Here is a 23,318-nt window from a genome sequence, read left to right as displayed (position 1 = left end):
AATATCATATCTCTATAACCTTTCTTCCTTTGTCAAATCTTATACCTCTGTTTCTGACTACAACTGGGAAAGTTTCTTCATTTTAAGGATTCTTATTGATTCGATTGGGCTCATCTGGATAACCCAGGCTACTCTCCATTTTACCATGTTTAACTTCATTATATCTTCAAAGTCTCCTTTGACACGTGCTAGAATGGAGTCTCAGGTTCCAGGATGAGGATGTGGACCTTTTGGTAGGGGGATTATTCTGCCTATCACAGTGGCTCGGTGGAAGACCTTTAGGCTAAACAACAAGAGAATAATGTTTAATTTTGTTGAGAACATTTCAGAAGAACGGTGAAGGAAGAAGGCAGATTAACATGTTAGAGTATGTAGGAGCTGAGGCAGAAAAAACCGTATTGGTGATTTTACTTGTTTTGTTCTAGTTTTAAAGAGAATTATGTTACTTTTTGCCATTAATTATAATTAAGTTTCTGTGCTTTGTTTTCCAAATAACTTTTATGTTGGTGAATATTTCTCATAATCCTAATTTTAGTAAGGAACTTTCAAATGAATGAGTAACTCTATTCAGTAGATTTCTTTCTAAAACTATTAATGTGATCAATTATATTAATAGCCTTTCTAATGACAAACTATCTTTGTATTACTAATATGTATCCAATTTGGTATAAGTATCTTTTAAATATAATGCTAGATTCTATTTACTCATGTTTTACTTAGAGATTTTGTATCTATGTTCATGAGAAAACTAAACACTAGCATTTTATTGTTGGGTGCTTCAAGTTTTAAATAAAGGTCAAAATAGGCTCAAAAATTAGAAAATCCAAAAATGATGCATTCTTTCTTCTTGTATTTTCTGAAAGTTTGAATAAGATCAGCTTTTCAAATGCCTGGTTAAATTCACCTTGAAAATGTGTGTGTGTGCCAAATGCATTTCTGTGAATAGATTTTGCCAACTGATTCAATGTATTTAGTGGTTATAGACGAAGTCCGGGAAATGCTTCAATATTGGGAAATTGTGTCTTTCTAAACAGCTATGTTAAACCAGATTTTTAAATTAATTGGTATAAAGTTGATGAGAACATTTACATTAGTAACTTTTGTGTCCTTCCCTGAATTACGTAATCATGGTCACCTTTGAATTCTTCCCTTTGTTGAATGATACTTCCTTTTTTAAAATTTTCTTGATCAGTCTTGCCATCTTTTTTTCTTTTTCTATTTTAAAACTTTTTCTAAAGAGTCAGTTTCTGTTCTGCTGGTCTATTTTCATATATTCTTTCTTTCTACTTTAGCCCATTTTTGCCCTTATCTTTATTTTTCTCCTCTTCTAGTCCCTTTTATGTTCTGTCTTCCTGAATTACTTGAAATGTATTCTTTGCTCGCTATTCTAATATAAACCAGTATTTTATTCCTAATACCTATCATTCTATAAATATTCTTCAAAGTAAAGCTTTGTCTGCATCTCATCAGTTTTATGAACACTATTTTGTTTCTAAATATTTTAAAATTTTCATTAAGGTTTATTTCTTTTTTTTTAAAGGTGTGACCATGCCTATTTAGAAGTATGTTTCTAAATCTTCAAATGAATATTTCCTTTTACTTTTTTGTTAATGATTTCCAACTTAACAGACACAGAAAGCATAGTACGGTATCTAAATTTTTCATATTATATGGGCACCTTTTCTTCAGGCATTTGCTTTGAAGAAGCAAAAAACGTGATAGGCTTGGACCATTAGAGAACATATATGAAATTGAAGGGTTTTGTTGATGTTGTCAATACTTTGTTTTTGTTTTTCATAAATGAGATAAACTGGAGAAATGTAAAATGCTAATGGCAGGGAGGGGTAGGGTATGAGAGGAAAAATGAGTAATGTGCATTCCCTGGGGGCTGGGAGGTGGTAGGTCTCCCAGATTTTGTTGAGCAATGTGTCTTAGAAATAGAGTTTATTGTAACAAGAGAGCATGAGAAAGGATATGTGTGTATGTAGGAAACTTTTTTAATTGAGTGGTTGGGAATTCACAGATTGCATCAGCCCTTCCTGTGAAAAATACAGCAAAATTATTTCATCATATGGATGGCAGGGATTGGTAGGAAGTTTGAGAAAATTGAAGAATCTACGAAATACTCTCACCCAGTCAGGAGAACAAACTAGGCAAACATGAGAAGGTTTGATGGACAGTGTTAAGTAGGTAGAATAGTTCTTCACTAATTGATATCTTTGTTAGTTTGAAGTAACTCATGAGTAAATTTCCACAGACATGTACCCAAAACCATTCATAAATCCTGGGCATAACCTTCTTTCAAATCCTTTTTAAACTGTCTATTCCATTGCTTCCAGTTACAGGCCTTTGGGGGCATATCCTGAGTGCCTCACTCTGTGCTTATAGTGGGGGAGGAAAAATTATTTTTCCTCTGCCCTTCTAGGCGTAGCTGACCTAACATGAGTTCACTCTTCGATGAGTTGCAATTAGAAACTACACCAGGCTGAGTTGTAAAATTTAAGTAAAATAAAAGTAAAATTTATTTGTAGCAAATACAGAGATCACAGGGAATAACTTCCAAAGCTGTGACTCCCCAAGCAAGGGTGGATAGGTTCTTTTTAGCTGGGGTTAGGATGACTATTAAAAAAGGAGATCCTTGTCATTGTATGTGTAGGTGGGCATAAGGTTATGTGTGCACCTTGAGGAAACATGCCTATACATACATTGCAGGTTATGTAAATGAGGCTTGTGCTCCTCCTTGGGCAGAGATTTTAGTATTACAATGAGGTGTAAAGGTAGTTGTCTGTCATTTTAGAGGTCACCGCATGGTCCTTTTGCATAGGTGTGAGTCAGGGCTTTGGCTTAAACTGGTCTGGGTGTTCTGGGTCAGCTGGAGGTCTTGTAGGGCAGTCGCTATAGCTTCTGAGGGGGCAGTTTTGCTTTCCACTTGCCTGAGTTAAGAGATAAGCTGGACAGAAGAGCTTCAGGAAAATTATGGGACAAAGGTCAGTGAATACAAGCAGATGGATAGTAAAGGTGAGGTCTTGGGGTCTAGCTGGTGACGTAAGTTGTTGGCTAAGACCCCTCTCCCCTGTGTGATAAAAGGCAGGTTAACAAGAGAAAAACCGAAGTTTATTATGTAGAACTCCTGTATACTTGTGAGATACCCAGGAAAACACTCAGAAATGGCCCAAGCCACCACCTTCAATAACAGCTCTAGCTGAAGAACAAAGATGTTGGGGAGGAGAGGTGGAAGGAAGGAGGTCCGTTTTGGGAGATTACTAGAAAAACTGCAATAAACAAAGGTAAGGTTGTTATGCAGATTTTAGTCCAAGTCTTCTCCATTGATGTGTTTCTGGAGATTTGGGGGCTTCCTTCTCTTCCTGGTATGGAGAGGGAGACTCCCTTACAAAAGGAGATTTCCCTTATAAATGTCAGTGTCTCTTATGAAAGTAACTTCTGAGTTTTCAGAGCTTCGCCTATGCCTGTTCTTTCTTAAAAATAATCAGCTTAAAATAATCAATATGGTAAAGAGACATATTCAGGGATTGTTTATTTTCCTCCTTTCACCTGGCACCATAAACATTTTACTTCCTTTCTTCAAAGAGAATTCCATATTGGAAATGTTGAGCAGACTTCAGCTAATAGGCCATAGTTGTATCATATTCAGAAATGTTTAAAACATTGCATTTCTAAGATTTAATTTAGGATTAAAATTTTTCATTTGGCCTGCTTATTAGACAGGTCTCATTTTGAAACTACGTGCTGCTTGTTCCTATTTTAAAATCATTGTTAGTCTCAGTGCTGTCCCAAATGTCGTATTCAGTTTGTGTTCACAAGACTGTTTAGAATTTTAAGTGCTTAAATTTGTGAATTTTAAAATTCTTTCTTTCTACCTTTTCCTGCCATACTCCCTTTCTCTCTCTCTTTTTCCCTCTCTCTTTCTTCTGTGTATATATACTTATTAAACAGTATCTACCTATATATAAACACATGTTACAACATCAGTAATTTCCAACTAGAAGCCTGACATCTTGGATACTATAAATATTTCTGAATAACCAAACTGTAGTGGAGGAAAAGTTTTCTTTCTTCTCTTTAAGGTTCTTAGGCTGCTGGTCTTATAATTAAACTGAAATAAGACACAGTAACAGAAGAAACCAAACAAATTTAACTTCATTCATATAAGAATCCCAAAGATGGGAGACTCAAGGGCAGCTAATTGAGGTTTAAATGCCATCCTGAGCTGAGGAGAAGTGGCTAAGGGTTTGGGGCTTCATAGTGAAGGAAGACAATTCACAGGAAGATGGGAAAAGTGAACGTTTGGTAAAAAAATGTTTGCCATGCCATGCAGATAAGTATTTCTGATATAAAAATTTATTTCTGGTAATAGCCCTCTTCCTGGTAGAGGACCCCATTTCAATTTCTTCAGGCAGGTAAGGGGGAGGTAGAAAGCTCTTCTTCAGTGTTAGGCCTTAACTGCCTTCATTTTTTTTTTTTTTAAGATTTTATTTATTTATTTGACAGAGATAGAGACAGCCAGCGAGAGAGGGAACACAAGCAGGGGGAGTGGGAGAGGAAGAAGCAGGCTCATAGCAGAGGAGCCTGATGTGGGGCGATCCCGTAACGCCGGGATCACGCCCTGAGCCGAAGGCAGACGCTTAACCGCTGTGCCACCCAGGCGCCCCAGGCCTTAACTGCCTTCAGACCAATTAATGCAGAAGCCAACGTGGCACATTCTGGGGCAGCCTGCCCTGAACCTCATCAAAAATTTACAACATAATTTATTATACTAGGTCCTAAATGGTTTGTCTTGTCCATATTGATGATTTCCTTCTGTTGGTCTCAAGATAGATGATTAAGAACATATGCTATAAATTGTTGGTGATTTTTTGTAAGTTCTTCTGAAAAGAAGGTGACTGATGGTTTTCCCAGGACTGAGGTTTTCCCAGAACTGAGGGGTTCCCAGGATATGAGATTTTCAGCTTTGAAACAAGAGTAATTCCAGGAAAACCGGGACAATGGGTCATTCTACTGTAGAAGCCAAACTTGATCCATAGTTTGGATTATCTCTGTTTCTAGACAGAAATCAGTATCTTACAATTTGTTATTAATATTTTACTCATTGATGCTTATAAATGTGATAGTTCCCTTCGTGGATTCTAACTTGAAAATGTGACCTCGAAAGTCATTCAAATTAAATGAGGTACACACAAAAAAATTAAAGAATCCCACTTGGACAAGTAATACTTAGTCTGGGAAACTCTATTTGCCCTTGCTGCCTTTGCTATTCATTTACAAAGAATAGCATCTCAAAAAAGTCTGGAAATAATTTGAGGTTGCAGACCATGAAGCCTCATGCTTTAGTTCTGAACTCAAATGTCAGGATACTTCACCAGGTTTGGTTGACCCAAAATAAGAGCGAATAAATATATGGCTTGGGCGAATGGGTGAGAGGCGGGGTATTATCTAAGGTATGCAAGTAGAGATCAAAAGTGAGACTTTCTCTCCTTAAAGTTTTTTTCTTTCCACACAATTATGTTAATTTCCTAGGTTTAGACCTTAATAATACAGTAAATTAAAATATAGCACAGGTGGTTGTGGAGATAAGTATTTTAGTACAAGGTGTTGAGGATATACCTCTAATGCATTAAGATTGTCTGAATTTCTTTGTCTAATATCCCACATATGATGTTGCAGGAGGGCTGAGCATACAAATCTGAAAGAACGGAAAGGAGCAAGTGAGAAATATAGGCGTTTTTCATAAAGTGAATGTCAGCCAAATTCCTTAACCCTGGAAGTAAATTTTTAAAAGTCTAAAACTTAGGAAAGAGGGCATATTTACAGATAAAAAGCTGATGATTTTGGTCTAAGGAGAATGGAAAAAAATAATTGGACAGAGTACAACACCTCTGTTATACAACAGGTAGTTCTGGGCACTGTAATGTAGAGAGGAAAATTTTAGCAAACATAGGTAAATGTTTATGTCACTGTGAGTAGGATTACCTGTCAGAAATAAGCCAGCTATGATAATTTTCAACATCTTTCTTTCCCCCCATGGTCATTAAAGCAAAGAGTTTAATTATGTCCTTGGAAAGAATGTGGGGATGGTAATGCCCTCTTTTGTGAGAGGACAGTCTGTGTGGATGTGGTCCAAAGAGTTCCCAAGGGGGACTCATGACTTTGGAGGAGAATGTCTCAAACAAAATTACTCTCCTTTGATAGAGGAGAAAGAGGGAATGTGAGGCCAATGACACCATATGTGCAAAGATAGTGAAATCAGAGGAGAAGGATCTTGGTAATGACAGACGCCTGTGACAAGGCCTTCAGAACCCATCAAGGGGCTGATTGAGTTCCAAGAGGATACAGGCATGCAGAGTGATGGTTAGAGCTCTTTGTAAAGCACACAGTGGAAACCCATGTCAGCAGTGACTTAACTAATTTCACCTATTTTCCCAGAAGGTGGCTCAAGAATGGGGAAATCAGCAGCAGCTGCCCTTCCTCTCCTGTCCCCACCCCATTTTCCCACCTTTTCATCCAGCAGAGCTGGAGCAAGGCAGCTGAAACAGCTAGAGAGATTCATGTTTTGTAATAAACCTTCCCTGGCTTATGGATCTGTCGCCAAAAGGAAGTTGGATTTATGCTGGGTGGTAAGTGTAAGTCATTCTGTGAATTATGGGTATGGACCTAGTAGATTCTTTCCGTTAATGAACATTTATGGAGCACCCCTTAAGTGCCCGGCTCTGTGCTGGGTGGATTTATGCAATAACTGAAGACAGTAGAACTTCAAATTAGGTTTAATTCTATTTTATCTGTTTGGAATTAACCAGCAGCTGTTCTCATAAGAAAGGGCATTGAAAGTGGAACAGTGTTCTTCTCCCCTGCCCACTCCCCATCCCTTGTGATTTACGCTTTGGTGATAGTAAAAGTTTGAAGAATAAAGTGTTTTGGGTATTTATGCTAATTTCTAATAAGCATCAAAAATTAAGAAATGATAAGGAAAGTGTGGGGGGAAGGCCCTCCATTATTTAAAATTGGCTGATTCTATCCCTAACATCAGAGCCCTCAGAATATTGATGCTATTTTACCTAAATCCAGAGGGGTGCTTCAGAAACTTTCTTGAAAGCCCAATTTTTCTTCCTTTTTTTTTGTATTGATTTGTTTATAGCACTGCCAAATGCATTGATTTATCCCCTCTTGTACTGTCAGTGCAGCCCAGTTCTGATGTTGAACATGGGCCATTTCAGGTAATCTATCAAGACATGGCTCAACAGTGCCAAGTTTCTTTAAACCCCTTTCTGAGTGTGTTTTCTTACCCAAAAGCAACCACTTTGTGGACTGACCTCTGCACCTGGTGTGTCAAGATTCATTAACTAATTGAATACGCAGTGATTTCAGTTTTCCACCTGAGACAGCCTGATAATCAAACAGAGGCATATCTCTGTAAATTAACTTGGTGGCCCATCAGTCTAGGCTCTGTCAAAAAAAAAAAAAAAAAAAGTAAATCAAGAATTGTTAGCAAAATTACACCCTTCCACATTTGTACCCAACAAGTAAATAATCATCAGTACACTGAATAGGTGTTAGGAAGTCAAATAAATAACCTTCAATTAAATCTTTGGCATGTAAAAGGAAAAAAAAAAGTGCTCATTTGGGTTGAGCACATTTTATTTAACAATGAAGGTCTACATCCCAATTTCATTTTCACTGTCATGAGCACTACCTATTTTTACATGTAATAAGTATCGTTGTATAAAATATATTTTTCTTACAGTATAAAAAGAAGGTAATCTAACATATTCAAGCTTTTGGGTCATTTCCCAGGGACTCTAAAATAAAGATTAGTTTGCAGAAAGTTTATGAAGGAATGTCCCTGTAGGGACAGAAAGCTGGATTATGCAAAGCAAGAAGTTTGGTTTCTAGGCAGTAAAACCAAAGCTTGAGGAGGAACGTGATACTTGGACTGCCCATGTGAGGTGTCCAGATTTGGGGTCAGTTCCTTGTACCCTTGTACAGTCATTGTATGCAGGGTGCTCAGGGGAAGAGCATAACCTTTGCCAAGGTGATTCTCTTCAATTCCCAGGGAGGGCTTGGGCACTGAAGGACGCTTAGCTGAGTGCACTCCCTGCAACTGGGGGGAACAAACCTGTAAATCCTAAAGGGAATTCACTCTTTCAGCTCAGTGAAGCGTTTACTCTATCACCTAAATGATAGCTGTTAACAATGCAGCGTAAGCATCCAGACAGATACAGGAATTAAAAAACAAAACAAAACAACAGTTCAGGAAAAACCCAAGTGGTTAATTGTAGTTTTTCTTCCCAAAATAAATGCTGGTTGAACTCCTTGGACAGGAATGCCTCATTGTGGGGTTCCTGATGATTTCAGTTCTTCAGGCATATTTTGTGATGAGGGTGGTTTGACTTTACATGGCTATATCATAATTTTGACTAGTGGTTTAACTAGCATGCTCAGAGATTTTTAATGGCAGTCTCAGGAGAAAAGGGCATATTTAGGCTCAGAGAATGGGCGGCCACGGATGCCACCATTATCCCTGGGATTCTGCTGTTTTTCAAGGCATATTCTAGAAAGAAGTAGGTGAATTGCTACAGATCACAAAGACTGGTTGTATGATTAGGAAAGAGAGAGCCCATCAGTGTCTTTGCACTGCAAGAAACTGGACATAAAAAGCAAAGAAATACAGCTTGTGAGTATAAGAACAAGTTGTAGGAGTTATAGTTGGCCTAAATCCGTTGAATCATAAGCAACTGGTGCTTTAGAAGAGAAAGGGCTATCATAGGAATCAAAAAGCTGCTCAAAGGGAAGACATGGAAACAAGTAGTTTGGAATGCTGTTGGGCAAGATGTTAATCTGAGCTGGGGCTTCTTCACCATGGCACTATTAATGCTCGGGGCTGGGTAATTCTTGGTTTGGGGGCTGCGTTGTACACCAGGATGTTAACTGCATCCCAGGACTTTACCCACCAAATGCCAGTAGCAACCTCCCCTTCAAATCATCACGATCAAAAATGTCTCCAGACATTGCCAACTGTCCCTCTGGAGGGTAAAATGGCCCCCCACTCCAACTCTCTGCTGAGAACAAGTGATCTGTAAATATTGTACTCTCAGGAGAAGCCCGGCATGTTTGTGCGTGTGCTGTTCAGGGCTGTTAAGGTGAGCCTAGAGAGGAATTTTATTTGAATTACAAAAACAAAATTTTCAAAAAGATCCTGTTTTTTCACGTTGCTGTTGTACAGTGGTGTTCTCTGTTCCTCTAATGAATGTATTCCTCACTTTATATTTATCATTTTCTATGTCAAGATAGCTGTGTGTGCAGCGGAAACAGTGTAATTGGAAAAGATGGAAATTGGGTGTAGAAAGAATGAAAAGTAAAATGGAAGAAGTAGTTGGCTGTTGAGTGTAATCCTCAGGAGACTTTAAACGTATTTCAGAGGTGGTTTATCAGTGAAAATATCTATAGCTCTATTTTCAAAGGCAAATACGATAATCAGGTCTTTCTAGGACTATGTGATAAGAGCTCAATCGTTTCATTCTTCATCTGAATTTTTAATAGAAATTTTGAATGTTATGCCTATATACGGAGTCCTTTTCTCATTTTCCAGGTATGTGAATTGAAGAAAATGCAGTTTAGTATCACCTGATTCTAAGCAGCTATGTATCATGTTGTGTGAGACACCCACACAGCATAACGTAGATAATATAATGGACATTTCAGATTATGCTATCCCTTCTTTTTTTTTCTCTCAGGGACAGTTTTCATCACATTGTTTAAATTTATAATGCTATAGGAGCTTTATTAAGCAGAAGCATTCCATTTCCGTTCACACACTTAGAAAATAAACATTACACCAGATTTATCTGTTCCCACAGCTGTGTGTTTGTAAATGTCAGAGCAAGACATGCTATGTTAGATTGGAATCTGTTATCATTCATGAAAGTAAGTTGCATTTGTATAGTTAGGAGAAGGGGACAGGAAGCTAAAGGCAAATTCACAATTAAATTTTTCTAGTACCTAAAACAGTAATAAAGAGAATCTATAATTTACCTAGTTGCTAGGAAAATGCTGCTTTCAAATTCCTTAACTTTGTTGGTCTTGTGTCAGTGTTTATAAATCCAAGTAGGCTTATATTAAAGACTTTTCTTTTAGCCAACGGAAATATTAGATGTCTTTGTGTAGTGTAGATTGTATTCTATTTAGTTCTTTGCCTATCCTCCTCCCTCACATATGAAATGACCATTATTTCTCTCAGTTGCTGCCCATTTGCATGTTACTCTATTACCAGAGAGAGGAACAAGAATGTAGTACTTTGAGAAATGAACATTAAAATGTTCGCTAACATAGATTGTCTTCTTTCAGCAGCGTTGGACTTCTTTCTGTTTGCCGAATCATACCTTTGATTTATTTCCAAGTTTTGACTCTTCACATTTCCTTCCAACTGAGTACCTTTAATCCGGTGTCTGATTGCCTGACTCTATCTCAGTTGAAATGCTGTTTCTTTCATGGTGTCTTCAGGGATCAGTAAGTTGTAATTCTCCTTTGCAGGGTCTCTTAAACTGAAACTCCTGTGAACAAGATTATGCCTATGGCTTCCATCTTCAGCTCCTGATAGTCCAGGATTGACTACCCACCCCTTCCATGTCATCCTCTTTCACGCGGACATAAAAGGGTACAAGGGTGGTTCTCTGCATAGTTATATTTGTGTATGGAGAAAAATCTCTAGGCCTCTTCTGTGTTTCTGCCTCTCTTTTAAATGGAGATATTGCCTGCCTTTTTTCTAGACTCTTTTCAAATACATTTGTTTCCGGTGCAGTCTTTGAAGACAGAGTTTCTAACTTCAGAGCAAAGGGTGATTTGTTTACTCTTCAGTATAATAAAAATAATATCTTCCTCTGGGGCAAAGATTATACAGGCTACTGTCTGTTACAAAAGCCATGCATTCCATAAGGTCAGGGATCCTCTCCTGTGATGCACCCTGTGGAAGAGAAAAAAATGATAATAATCCCTCTACACTTCTAGGTTCTTGGCTGAGGCCCTTCCTATAATTAAAGAAAAGTTAACAGGAGAAAAGCAGAAGTTTCATAACATGTATACCACTTCTTGTATACAGGAAAACCAAGTAACTCCCTGAAACAGTCCAAGCCACCAACTTATATACCACCCCCAACTAAAGACAAAAGATGTTGGGGGAAGGAGGGAAAGCCAGTTAAGGGAGGTGAGCAGGGAAACCACAGTAAACAAGGTAAGGTTGCTATGCATATTGGTTCTCAGTTGATAAGATTACTAGAAATTCAGAGGCATCCATCCTTCCTGGTAAGGAGAGGAAATCCCTTACAAATGGAAATTTACCTTGTAAATGTCAAAATCTCTTACAGAAGGATAACTTCTACTCAGTTTTCAAAGCTTTACCCATGTCTGCTTTTTCTTAAAAATAACCAACTTAAACATAGCATAATGTATAGAGTTGTTGAATCACTATGTTGCACAAGTGAAATTACGATAATATGGTATGGCAGCTATATTCAAAAAAGCTTTAAATCAGTATCCCAAAGAAGCATATTTTGGGGGTGGAATTGCCCCCCTTCTTCAACCCCAGTGCTTATGAAGGCGTTACCTTTTATCATGCTGTGGGAATTAGGGCTTGGGGACCTAGTCCATAATGCTGATTATCTGGTTGCTTCTTTTTCTGTGATGAATAAACCCACCTCTTGTCTCTGACCCAGAAGTCTTTTGTCTCCTATCAGTATCCATGAAATTAGGGCAACATAACTTGTTACCTTGCAAATAGGGTAAAGTCTCAGACCTTTCAGTTTCTGACATTCTGGTCCCTGGAGAATATTTCCCCAAACTTCCTCAGCTGTCATTAGGCCTGTGCTTCCTTCTGAAACACTCCCCTCTTTTCTCTCTTCCTGTTGCTTCTTGCTTGTAGATTCTTTAGGTCCTCTCTTGAAGACTGTCTTTTTCTTGATGAGTCTGGCTAAAAGTTTTTCGATTTTGTTTAACTTTTCAGAGAACCAGCTCTTATTTTCATTTGCCTTTTCTATTTGTTTAAGTCTTTATTTCATTTATTTCTGCTCCGATCTTTATTACCTTCCTACTTTGTTCTTTTTCTAGTTTCCTTAGGTGTGGGGTTAGATTGTTTATTTGAGATTTTCCTCGATTCTTGAATGAGATCTCTAAAACTGCTATAAAATTCCCTCTTAGAACTGCATTTGCTGTATCCCGAAGATTTGATCTGATATTGTTTCCTCTTTCATTTGTCTGAAGGTACTGTTTGTTTTTTCTTTCATTTCTTTGTTAGTTAACACATTCGTTGTTTCAGTGTTTCCACATGTGTTTCTGTTTTGTCCAGTTTTTTTTTTCTTGTAATTAATTTCTGGTTTCATATCATAGGAACTATGCTTAATATAATTTCAGTCTTCTTAAATTTATTGAGAATTGTTCTGTGGCCTAACATGTGATGTGTCCTGGAAAATGTTCCATGTGCACCTGAGAACAAGGTACATTTGGCTGTTCTTAGATGGAATATTCTCTGCATATCTGTTAAGCCTAGCCCCAGCAGACCAGACTCCTGGATCTTCCTCCTGTCTGTGCTGTCAAGGTGGAGGGCAGATATGAACAGTGGTGCTCGTCAGCACCTTTGATTCTGAAGAGTTTCTGCAGTTTCCCTGCTGTTTGGCAGGTGCTGCAGGGTTAGTAAATGGATTTCCATCACTTATGCTCTAGTTGCCCTTTAAACCACCGCTTACTGCTATGCCCAAAGGCAGGTAGATCTGCATGCAAGGGCCTCAGTGATATCCCTCCATCCTGCAGGTCATAGCATGGGGTAGAGGTTCCAGTCATTACCGTGGCTCCGTGGCTCCTACTCTTTTCTCTGTGGTCCCTCTGTCTTTTGCCACGTAGAAGCACTTCAGTCAGCTCTTCTTACTTTTTCAGGAGGAATTCCTTTATTTTTAGGTATGTATTTGGTGTGTCTGAGGAAGGAGGTGAGTTTAGGGTCTTGCTATGCTGCTATCTTGGACCCTAAAACTGCTGTATTTGCTTTAGTATTTCATAAGCACTATTTGTTTCTTTAATATTTGAATGACAATCTGTCAGGTTATTTACGTTCATAGAATTCATTTCTCAGAGTTGCAAGTTCATTGCTTTACTCTCTTTTAAAATTAAATGTTGCCACGGCTTAAATCTCCTCTTGAATTTTATTTCTGACTTTATACCTACAAGATTCTTCTCTAATGCCTTACTTATCATCATCATCATCATCAAAACCATCTAATATGATGATAATAATAGCCAATATATTTAACCTCTTTTTCTTTATTGAGGTTGATTCTACACAAATAACTTATTCTAAACTGTTTAATTTTCATTGTAACTCTATGAGGTATGAGGCATTATTATTGACTTTTTTATATGGATAAATAGGCACATGGAGCACATTACCCAAGGTTATACAGCTAGATGTAATATGGATTTGAGCACAGGCAATATGACTCCAGGGCTTCCAGTCTTAACCACTATGCTACGCTGACTTTCAAATCATTAAAAAAAAAAAATGGATCAAATAACACCTAAATAGATGTTCCATTTCTAAGCCTTAAAATGGTATATATTATTAAGGAGGAAGAACTTTTCTCTACCTTTCTAAGTTCCTTAGCTGATGAAATGGTATAAGACAGAGTAACAGGAGGACAATACATTTAATTATGTATGTACAGGAACCCCATAAGAATATGAGACCCCCACAGGCAGTCAGGCACTGAGCCTTACATATCATGCTGAGCTAGGGAGAAAGGGGAAGAAGTCTGAGACTTCAAAGGGGTGGGGTACAACTTACAGGAAGATAGGAAGAACAATTATTTGGCGGGGGGGGGGGCGGAAATGTTTGCCATGCCATGCAGATAGAGTAGGACACAGAGACAAATTTGATCTCCAGGCCCTGCTGAGCTGAGCTTCCAGCCAAACCCCCACCCCACCATATATAGCCCATACTCTTTACAGCTATCTTTCGTAATAGCTGTCTTCCTGGACCTGGCCCTCTATCTAAATTCTCTTAGGAAGTTAAGGGGGGCATAAAAGTTCTTCCTGAGTCTTTTGGACCTTGACTAACTTTATTTTTTTGAATTTTTTTTAAAGATTTTATTTATTTATTTGACAGAGATAGAGACAGCCAGCGAGAGAGGGAACACAAGGCAGGGGGAGTGGGAGAGGAAGAAGCAGGCTCACAGCAGAGGAGCCTGATGTGGGGCTCGATCCCATAACGCCGGGATCATGCCCTGAGCCGAAAGCAGACGCTTAACCGCTGTGCCACCCAGGTGCACCTTGACTAACTTTAGCTCAAAGTAATCCATATGCTAAAGCGGTTCATTCTGAACCCCTTCAGTATACAGAAAGTAAAAGCTGAAACTCCCCCTTGCTTACCTATTCCCTCCCCTCTATACTGGCAAGTAATGTTAACATTTGAATGTGTATCTGTAAATTTTTATTGATCATACAAGCATACGCTTGTATTTAGCATAGGTGTTTTTTTTCACTGAATTAGATTGTGGCATAATGTTGTTCTACAATTTATGATATAATATATATATTGCCCATGAGCTTAGATATGCCTAATGTTTTTAAATATGTCAGAGTATTCCACATGTCAGTAAACCATAACTTATTAACTCTTTATCTCTTGATTGACATTCTGCTACTGAAACATAAAAGCACACATAAAATAATTATATTATTTATAATTATTTATCTTTATATTATGTACTTATTTGTAATGGGTCTCTGGATAGACTTTGGGTTTGGTTGGGGTCAAAGCTGGTTTGTTCTTAAGTTAAATTCATTCTGATGCTTGATACCTCCCCCTGCCCTGTCTTCTTGTTCATTAAAGCCTTACTTCTAAAGGTCAGTATGCTCTCTGTTTGACATCCCAACTAACAATTAAAAGTAGACTATAAGAGAATATTGTCAATATTTTGTGTGGCAAGAAAAGTCTGCCATTTTGTCTTTGCACTTTGGTGGCTGAAATTTTCCTGTGGAACAAAGCTGCATCTAGATCATGATGAGCTTTTTCTACTATGAATCATATTTCTCATGTCTATTTAAAAATATTCAATTCAATGAAACTAAACAACTTAGGGATCTATAAATGATGCTGCAATGTACATTCCATTTTTAACAGGAAGTCCTTAATGCAAATGTGTGAAACTCCCTGGATGCATTGATGTGACTTAGAATTATTTTATAATTGAGGAATATGTTTGTTATATCAAAGGAAGGAAATTGTTGAGGTGTGCTCTATATTGTGCTCTCATGTACTCCTTTTTTGGATGTCAGAGACATACCGGGCACACTAGAATAAGAAAAATGACATGCCCATGGATTGGGAAAACTTAAACAGCATGAACTCTTTCCTAATTTCTTGTGTACCAAGACTGGATAGATCATGCTGGTCACTGTCAGGATTCTCAGCCCTGTACGATAGGTGCCAATAACTATCCTAAAATACACATTTATGAGGCTCCTTCATTAACTATGCTTAAGAGATGCTCCATTTTATGAGATTGTGAAATCGCTTTTGTCAGAAACTCTTTAGGTTAAGTCTATTCAATACTTCTGCTGCAAAGTTTAGCCTTTCAAGGAATTTGTCTAAATAGTGCTGTTTGACCACTTGGGTCCTCGTTTGCAAAGAGTTAACCTCTTGGCTATAGAGTAGACACTGACTGTTTCTTTCCTGATTGACCTTGAGCAGGGGAACTTAACCTCCACATTGTGTTTTTTTTTTTTTTCTTTGTTTGACCCACCTATCGTTCTATCTCAGCTTTGTGCCAACCTGTTTTTTAAGGGAGAGTTTAATTCATGCTTGTCAAAGCTCTTTAATATCCTTAGCTGAAAGGTGTTTTAATAAATAGAATAATGTTAACATACTCATTTGAATGAGAATAAAGAGATTGGAAAAATGAATTCAGAGAACCTCTAGCTAGCTCATTTTAAAATGAAAATATTAGATCAGAGATGAAGATCCCGTATAAGCATGTCATTTGCATATAGAATTATACGGATTTGATAGTGGGGCTTAACACAGCCAAGCCTGACAGTCTTTATCCATAGACTTTCCATATTTAAGAAAAGCCATAATACTGAGTTCTGTTTTCTCTATGGCAGTGAAACAGATGATTTAAATGAATCCTGAAACTGGCCTTTTCTGCTAATTTCAGAAATAGATAGCATGTCTTAAGCAATTCAAAGAGCATTTTTCCTTAAGCTGATGGCAGAGGGTTGGGAGGGAGGGCTGTCTCAAAACAAAATTGAACATTCCCTCAATATTTGCACTTACCATTCCAATAATAATAGGAAATCAGGTTTCCATAACAATACCAGCTTCTTCAGCTAGAATCAATAGGAGAGTTTTCTGCACTGCGTTAAAGATCATCACACACACACACACACACAGACACACACACACACCAGTAGTATAGAGGCAGTAAGACCTTATGTTTAAAAAGCATTTCACAAAATTTTTTTATGATATTATCTCACTTGAGTATACAAACTAGTGATGTCTTCAAAACGACTTAGATTGTATTTTGTACTGTTTTCTAATGTCATACTGCCTTTGTCAGTTTATTACTGGAGTTTAAAGGTATATAGTAAAATACTGCAAGTGACCAGGTGATGAAAAATGTACTTGTAGACTTTCATGATGGATTTTGGAAACCTTGTCAGATCACAAGGGCTTCCTACATACAGTTTAAGTTTAATTACCAATATTTTCTAGAGATAATTTAAGGATACTACATGATATAGTTCAACTATTTTTTTTTTGTATATAAATTTATTTATTTATTTTAGGGAGAGACAGAGTGTGTGTGTGTGTGTGTGTAAGTGGGGTGGGGGGAAGGGGAAGAGGGAGAGGAAGAAAATCTCAAGCAGATTCCCCACCGAGCAAGGAACCCTACGCAGGTCTTGGTCTAAGGACCCTGAGATCATGACCTGAGCTGAAATGCTCAACTAACTGAGCCACCCAGATTCTCTTCAACTGTTCTTGTTTTTATTAGCAACTCCGTGTTACTATAAAAAGAAAACCATGGGTCTATTTCTATGTCAATGAAATGACAATTGCAAAATTTGCTGTTTTTTGGTCGTTTTTACTGCAGTGTTTATGCTGATCAAGAAAAAGTGACTAACTTGAACTTTTGTTCCTGATGTTTGTTTCCAGTCCACTAGCCTTCTGGTATCTTTTGTTTTCTTTAGTAAACAACCACTGTAAAACATTTATCATATAAATATGGCTACAGAAATTTTTGGGTCTATCATGTTCCCTCCTTTAGGATTTTTGAGGCTCTCTGGAGAAGGCTTACCCGGTGCCTCGTCCCTGTCCCACACTATTCTTTGGATCTAGTGACAGTGCCACACCTCAGGCTTGTTGGAATCTCATCAATTTCATACCTTCCACCAGAAATTTCCACTTTCCCAAATCAGGACAATCCCGAGTCTTTTTGGGTGAAGCATTTCAGCTATTCCTCTTCTCTGCATTTTAGAACAGACTTTGTGTTTTTCTATGCATAAACAGAGGCTCCATGGGGTGTTTTTTGTTTGTTTTTCTTATTTCCTAAAGAAGATGTAGAGACCCAACAAATGAAAATTTAACTCTCTATCTTCAGTAAGAAGAAAATACATTTGGCAGCATTAAAAAAACAATCAGTAGACACTCAAAAATATATTAACAAACACATGTCTCTTCAGACTTCTAAAAATCTAATTTTGGTATGTCATTACCTCTGCCCATTTATGGAGCAAATAGATGATTTTTACATTAGGTTAAGTGAACCCTATAAAGGGTCCTTACCTGTCCTATTGCTTATCTGTGTACCCCATGATCCTAATGCTGCTGTGGGCCCCCAGCACGTTGTATTGCCAGTGGTAGAGACTAAATGTGGACATGGAAGAAGAATGTCAAACCCAAGCCCAGTTTCACACCTGGGGTGTATGTGTGGGTGCTCTTTTAAGAACCCATAAACACAGCACATGTCAAGCATGAGATGGCCTCTGGATATCTGTTGGGAAGAAATAATCCATCATGAAAAGCAGTCAAGAACAGAGAGGGTATTCAAAGCTGTCCTGGGTCCTCACACAGGGAAGCTCTGCCTCCCTTATCCCTACCTGTCTCAACACTAGGTGAAAGATGTGTGTGAAAGAAAACCTTTCTTTTTCTCTCTCTCCTTTGGCCGTTGAGGAGCTGCCCATTCAGTCTTGATGTGAGACTGTTTGGAATGGGGGAGGGTTGGTGGAGAAAGAGGAAAGAGGTGAGGAGAAGTTTTTTTATTGTTGGATTGAAAGCAGGTTTTTAACTTTAAGATGCATGGAACTGAGTCTCAGTAAATATGGATTGACGTTATGAATGGTCTAAAAATGGGAGCATGGAAAGCCTAAAATTTACTTCACAATGTCCCTATCTGGGGCACCTGGGTGGCTCAGTGGGTTAAGCCTCTGCCTTCAGCTCAGGTCATGATCCCAGGGTCCTGGGATCAAGTCCTGTGTCAGGCTCCCAGCTCTGGGGGGAGTCTGCTTCTCCCTCTCCCTCTGCCACTCCCCCTGGTTGTGCTTTCTCTCTCTCTCTCTCTGTCAAATAAATACTGTCTTCAAAAACAAACAAACAAACAAGGTCACTATCCTGTAGGAAAAAGGCTTGGCATAGCATAGTAAGGACAGATGTTTGAAAAAAACTCCTCTAGATTTTATTTCAACAAGTGGATTTCATGAATACACCTGGTTACATAAGCAAAGAAGGTGATAGAGCAAAGACTGAAGAGAAATACATTTATCATTATTTTTTTTCTTTTTATCCCTAACAGAGCTATAAAAACACGAATCTGGACAACTGAGAATCTTGGTGCAAGTTTAACAATCTCTGAGGTGGTTATTTTCACTATCCTGTCAAATGACTTTATGTTTTTTCTGTCCTGAATTTGAGAACCCTTTCTTCATTCTCTGGATTCCTAGGGAATCTGTTTTATTTTTTTCATTTTGGATCTGGTTCCATTTAACTCAGCTTCAGATTTCTTTAGTGCTTCCCTTAACCAGCTATGAACATCGTACACTTACAGAATCCTTTTGGTCCCATTCTTTGTGGTGTTTACTGCCCCCAGATAATGAGTGACACTGAGGAGTGAATTGACAGAACCTTCCCCTAGGAGTACAGTGGCCGTGGAAAGAGTTATGCAGAAGTTCAGGCATTTATTTGGATAGAGGGAGATGGGTCAGGGATTGTGCTCAGGACAACCGGTTGCCTTATTAAGTCAAAAGTAGAGGTAGATTCAAGTAATGGTGACCCACAGGATATGAGGAATATAGAAAGGAAGCTTCTGGAGCTGTTAGCTGTTCTCAGGTAAGAACTTAAAGAATCAAGCTTTAGTTATCAGAGCCTGAAGAGTAAGCCTGATTTGAAATGCAGAGATGTCACAAGGCTCTTCCAAGCACTGGCACTAGGCAAATGATGGTCTTAGGTTAAATGGTGTAATCATTAAAGTGGCTGCAACTGGTTGATAAATAAGAGTTTTTTTGACTGGAAACGGGATGTTGAAGTTGGAAACTGAGAGAGTAAGTCAAGGCATTATATACAAAGCTATTTTTATGAAAACTTATAGTCTGAAAGAAAGTTTAGGTTTCAGAGAAGAATTGTGATCTTCTCAAGATACATCCTTCCACACCATATTACATTAATGCTTATTCCATAGGCTTTGTGGTGGAGACTTCCTAGTTGTTAAAATCCATTGCTCTTCTCTCTTGGGCACTAACTCAACTACATTTCCCAACATCCACTGCAGTTGGGTGAGGCTTTGTGACTCAGCCCTATAATTGCTCAGCAAGAATAGCAAGAATAATGTGAAAGAGCAGTTATGACAGCTAGCATCTTAAATTTTGGTAATTTCAATTATGGTAATTGATAATTTTAAAATAAATTTTCAATAAATAGATGGAGGGAGGAAGCAAAGAATGAAATTCGCATGTATTACATTTTTATTGGCTGTGTGAGATGTAGACTTGATTGACATTTTACGTCATCAGATGCCTTTTTAGCATTTATAGAGAGGACCATGGGTGACGCCCAAATAGATAGGCTCATAAAAAGATAAAGCAGCAGAAAGATAACCTTCAAAATGTTTTCTTCATCTAGATGGCTCCAGTATCTAACAAGCTACACATTCAAGGAACATTCCCTTGCTGTCTCCTCACTGCTTTCCTGAGTAATTACAGTAACACTGGATTAATTTCTGAGAGTTGTCTTTCTTGCACAGGTAGAACTTTCCATATTGCTGACCAAGATTTTTAAATACTGAATATCTGTAGAAACTGTAAAAAGAGAAATTACCATTGGTGAGGATGTAGATAAAAAAAAATGTTTCTTTTCTCCTTTGTTGCCTAAACTCAACTAATAAGAACAGCTGATTCACGCCAAGTCAGAATTAGCTGAAATGTTTTAACAGGTCAGTTTTTTAATAGCCTCTTTCTGTTAAAGTTATTTTGGTCTCCAAATGTATACATATGTCCGCAAGAGGTTGTCCTAAAATAACCTGAAAGAGATCACAAAGTTGGAACAGTTGAATTTGATAAACTTTGGATGAAACAGAGAAAAAGTCAAGGCAAATATAGTAATATGAATTTTAGACTGATTTAGGTAGCCTGTCATTGGAAAAAATTAAAAAAGAGCATTGGGATATGAGCTTTATAGCCATCGAAGAGCTTCATCCACAGCTGAGTGGGGTCTCTTGTTTGGGGGATGGCGTGGGAGTGGGTGGGAGAGAGGTATGAAAAATTTTCCTGTCCCTTAGGCATTTTTTATAACCCAGGCTATTCTTTAACAGTGTCAACTAAATTCTGCTCATTACAGTAGATGAAGCTAAACTCCTTTCTTTGGGGGTAGGATGAAGTCCCAAGTTCTGGATTCTAGGATAAGAATCAAATTTGTTTGCACCCTCAAGGTCAGCATCCTATGTCACCTTGCACACTCAGGCATTTACCTTGAAATCATCCTGGTGCCTGTGTTTTCTGTTCTCACTGTTTAGACTGGATTTGGCTTATTTCCACTTACTCTGAGTGTTGAGCAGACTTGTGATTGCCTTCAATCAGAATAAATAAGGAGATTACTGTGGCACAACAAATAAATTATGGGCTAAGTCTTGTCATAATAATAGTTTTCATTTTTATAACAGATTGGCTTGGGAGATCTTGAAGAATTTGCAAATATGGTTTCCTCTGTTTTGCTGATAGGAAAACAGTCTCTGGCTCTAGTTGGGGATTACAAATCTCAGGGACTCTAGCCTAAAACAGAAAGCACACATTTTAGAAATTTGGACTCAGTTCATTAGAGCAGGATAATAAAAACATGACCAGGATCTGTATCCTTCTGCCATTTGGAGGAGGTGGATTTGCTGATTCTAAAGAAATACTTGGCAAAGAATTTATTGTTTCCTGCTTTGAGACTTCGAAAGGATTTAGAAAATGCAGGATGTGAATCCTAAAAAATAATAGCGGAGGGTCATATGCTAACTGCCATCTCCAAGGGTTATCTGGAAATGAATTTGCCACTTCGAATAGACACTTTTATTTACGGAGTACAATCTACAAATAGGCTCTGCTTCGTTAAATATTCTAATACAATTACCAAAGTAATGTAATTGGCTGGCCTTAATACACATCAGCTCTATGGGCAGCATTGCTAAAGTTAACAGTTATGCTGGAGTTGGGACCAGGAGGCTGCAAATGAAGCCAGATGTACACACACAGGGGCTATAGACCCAACAGGGTTTCCTGGGGGAAATATTCATTAGACTGTGCATCTGGTAGAGTTCTTCAGAAATCACCTCCTAAATGATCCTTTGGTAGATGTGTTTTAAAATAGTGTCCCCCGCCACCTCCACCCATTCGAAAAGCAAACATACATATGATTGTCTCAAATTAATACATTATCACTAAATGAATTGCTCAGACAAAATGAAAGCTTCCTAAAAGGTAGTTTTGCCAAGGAATGGAAACCACCCTCTCTCCTGTTGTTAGAGAAATAAAAATATGTATAGGGTAGTGGATTCAAGATGGTCTTAATTCTTTGATACGTTTTTTATTGGTACTTAAAATATTTCTTTAACCTCTATGGTATGGCCATTTCTTGTCTTTCTCCCATTTCTGTGGTTGTTCCTTCTTAAGCCCTTCTTTCTTCACATCAGGTCCTTTTATCTTTTCAGATGATTGCCTTCATGTCCGTGGCAGGACTTGCTCTTTGGGCCAGACCTCTCCGTTGAGCTCAAAATCTTTATATCCAACCACCAATTGGATATTTCTACCCTCCCATATTGAAACTGTCATTTCCCCTTGTCCATTTGTGACCAACCTGTCCCATGCTTCATGTTTTCAATCTCAACGTGTGACCACATCCCCCAGTATCCAAGAAAAACCAGCATCCCAGTTTGATTCTTTTTTTTTTGTCACATCTTCCAAGTTCAGTCAACCACCAAAGTTCATGAAACTCACCCACATCTGACCACTTCTTTCCAGTTGTTCTCTTCCAGCCCTAGCATAGGCAGTTATCACCTGATGACTCCTCCTCTGTCCCTCTGCCTCCCGTATTGACCAATCCATTTTCTATATACCAGTGGAAAGAATCTTCCTAAAATGCAAATCTGAATATGCCATTCCCCTATGTGAAATATCTTCAATGACACCTTGCCCTATTTGGACATAGGGCCTTTTATTTACATTTTCTACTACCCAGAGCTCTTCTCCCCCTCCTACCTTTCAGCGTCTGTGAACTTCACATAGGTGCCATTCGGATTCCTTTGCTAAACCATTATGGGAAAACACCCGCTCTCACTTAAAGTCATTGTGATAAATGGCAGAGGGCTTGATCACCTTTCTTCATAGACTTCTTTTCTCTGACATACCGGGCCAACCTTGAGCTGCACCACATTTAAAATGAGCCCAAAATCATTTGAACTTTGACAAAACATCTCTTAAGAGTCCTGCTTGCTAACTTTACAGTGCCATTTATTTTAGTTAAATACCCCTTTTGAACCTACAACCTTCTGTTATTCTCTATGAGACAGCTCCTGACTATTTTTTGCTGAATGATAGCGGCATGTGTCACATTAAATTTTTCTCGGCCTTGTTGCTCTTTCCAAACTGAACCCCATCTGTTCTTGGAGTTTACCTGTCTTTTGACATACTAGGACATCCTGGGATCCTGTGATGACCTGAGTCGATTCTCTTTTGTCTCCATCAACATTAGGCTGGAATGTGTGGTTTCTTACTTGGAGTGAGAATCACCAAATGGT

Source organism: Ailuropoda melanoleuca, chromosome 3 (assembly GCF_002007445.2).
Source record: "Ailuropoda melanoleuca isolate Jingjing chromosome 3, ASM200744v2, whole genome shotgun sequence".
In the NCBI taxonomy this organism is placed as follows: domain Eukaryota; kingdom Metazoa; phylum Chordata; class Mammalia; order Carnivora; family Ursidae; genus Ailuropoda; species Ailuropoda melanoleuca.
Note: the sequence above shows the minus strand (reverse complement) of the source record.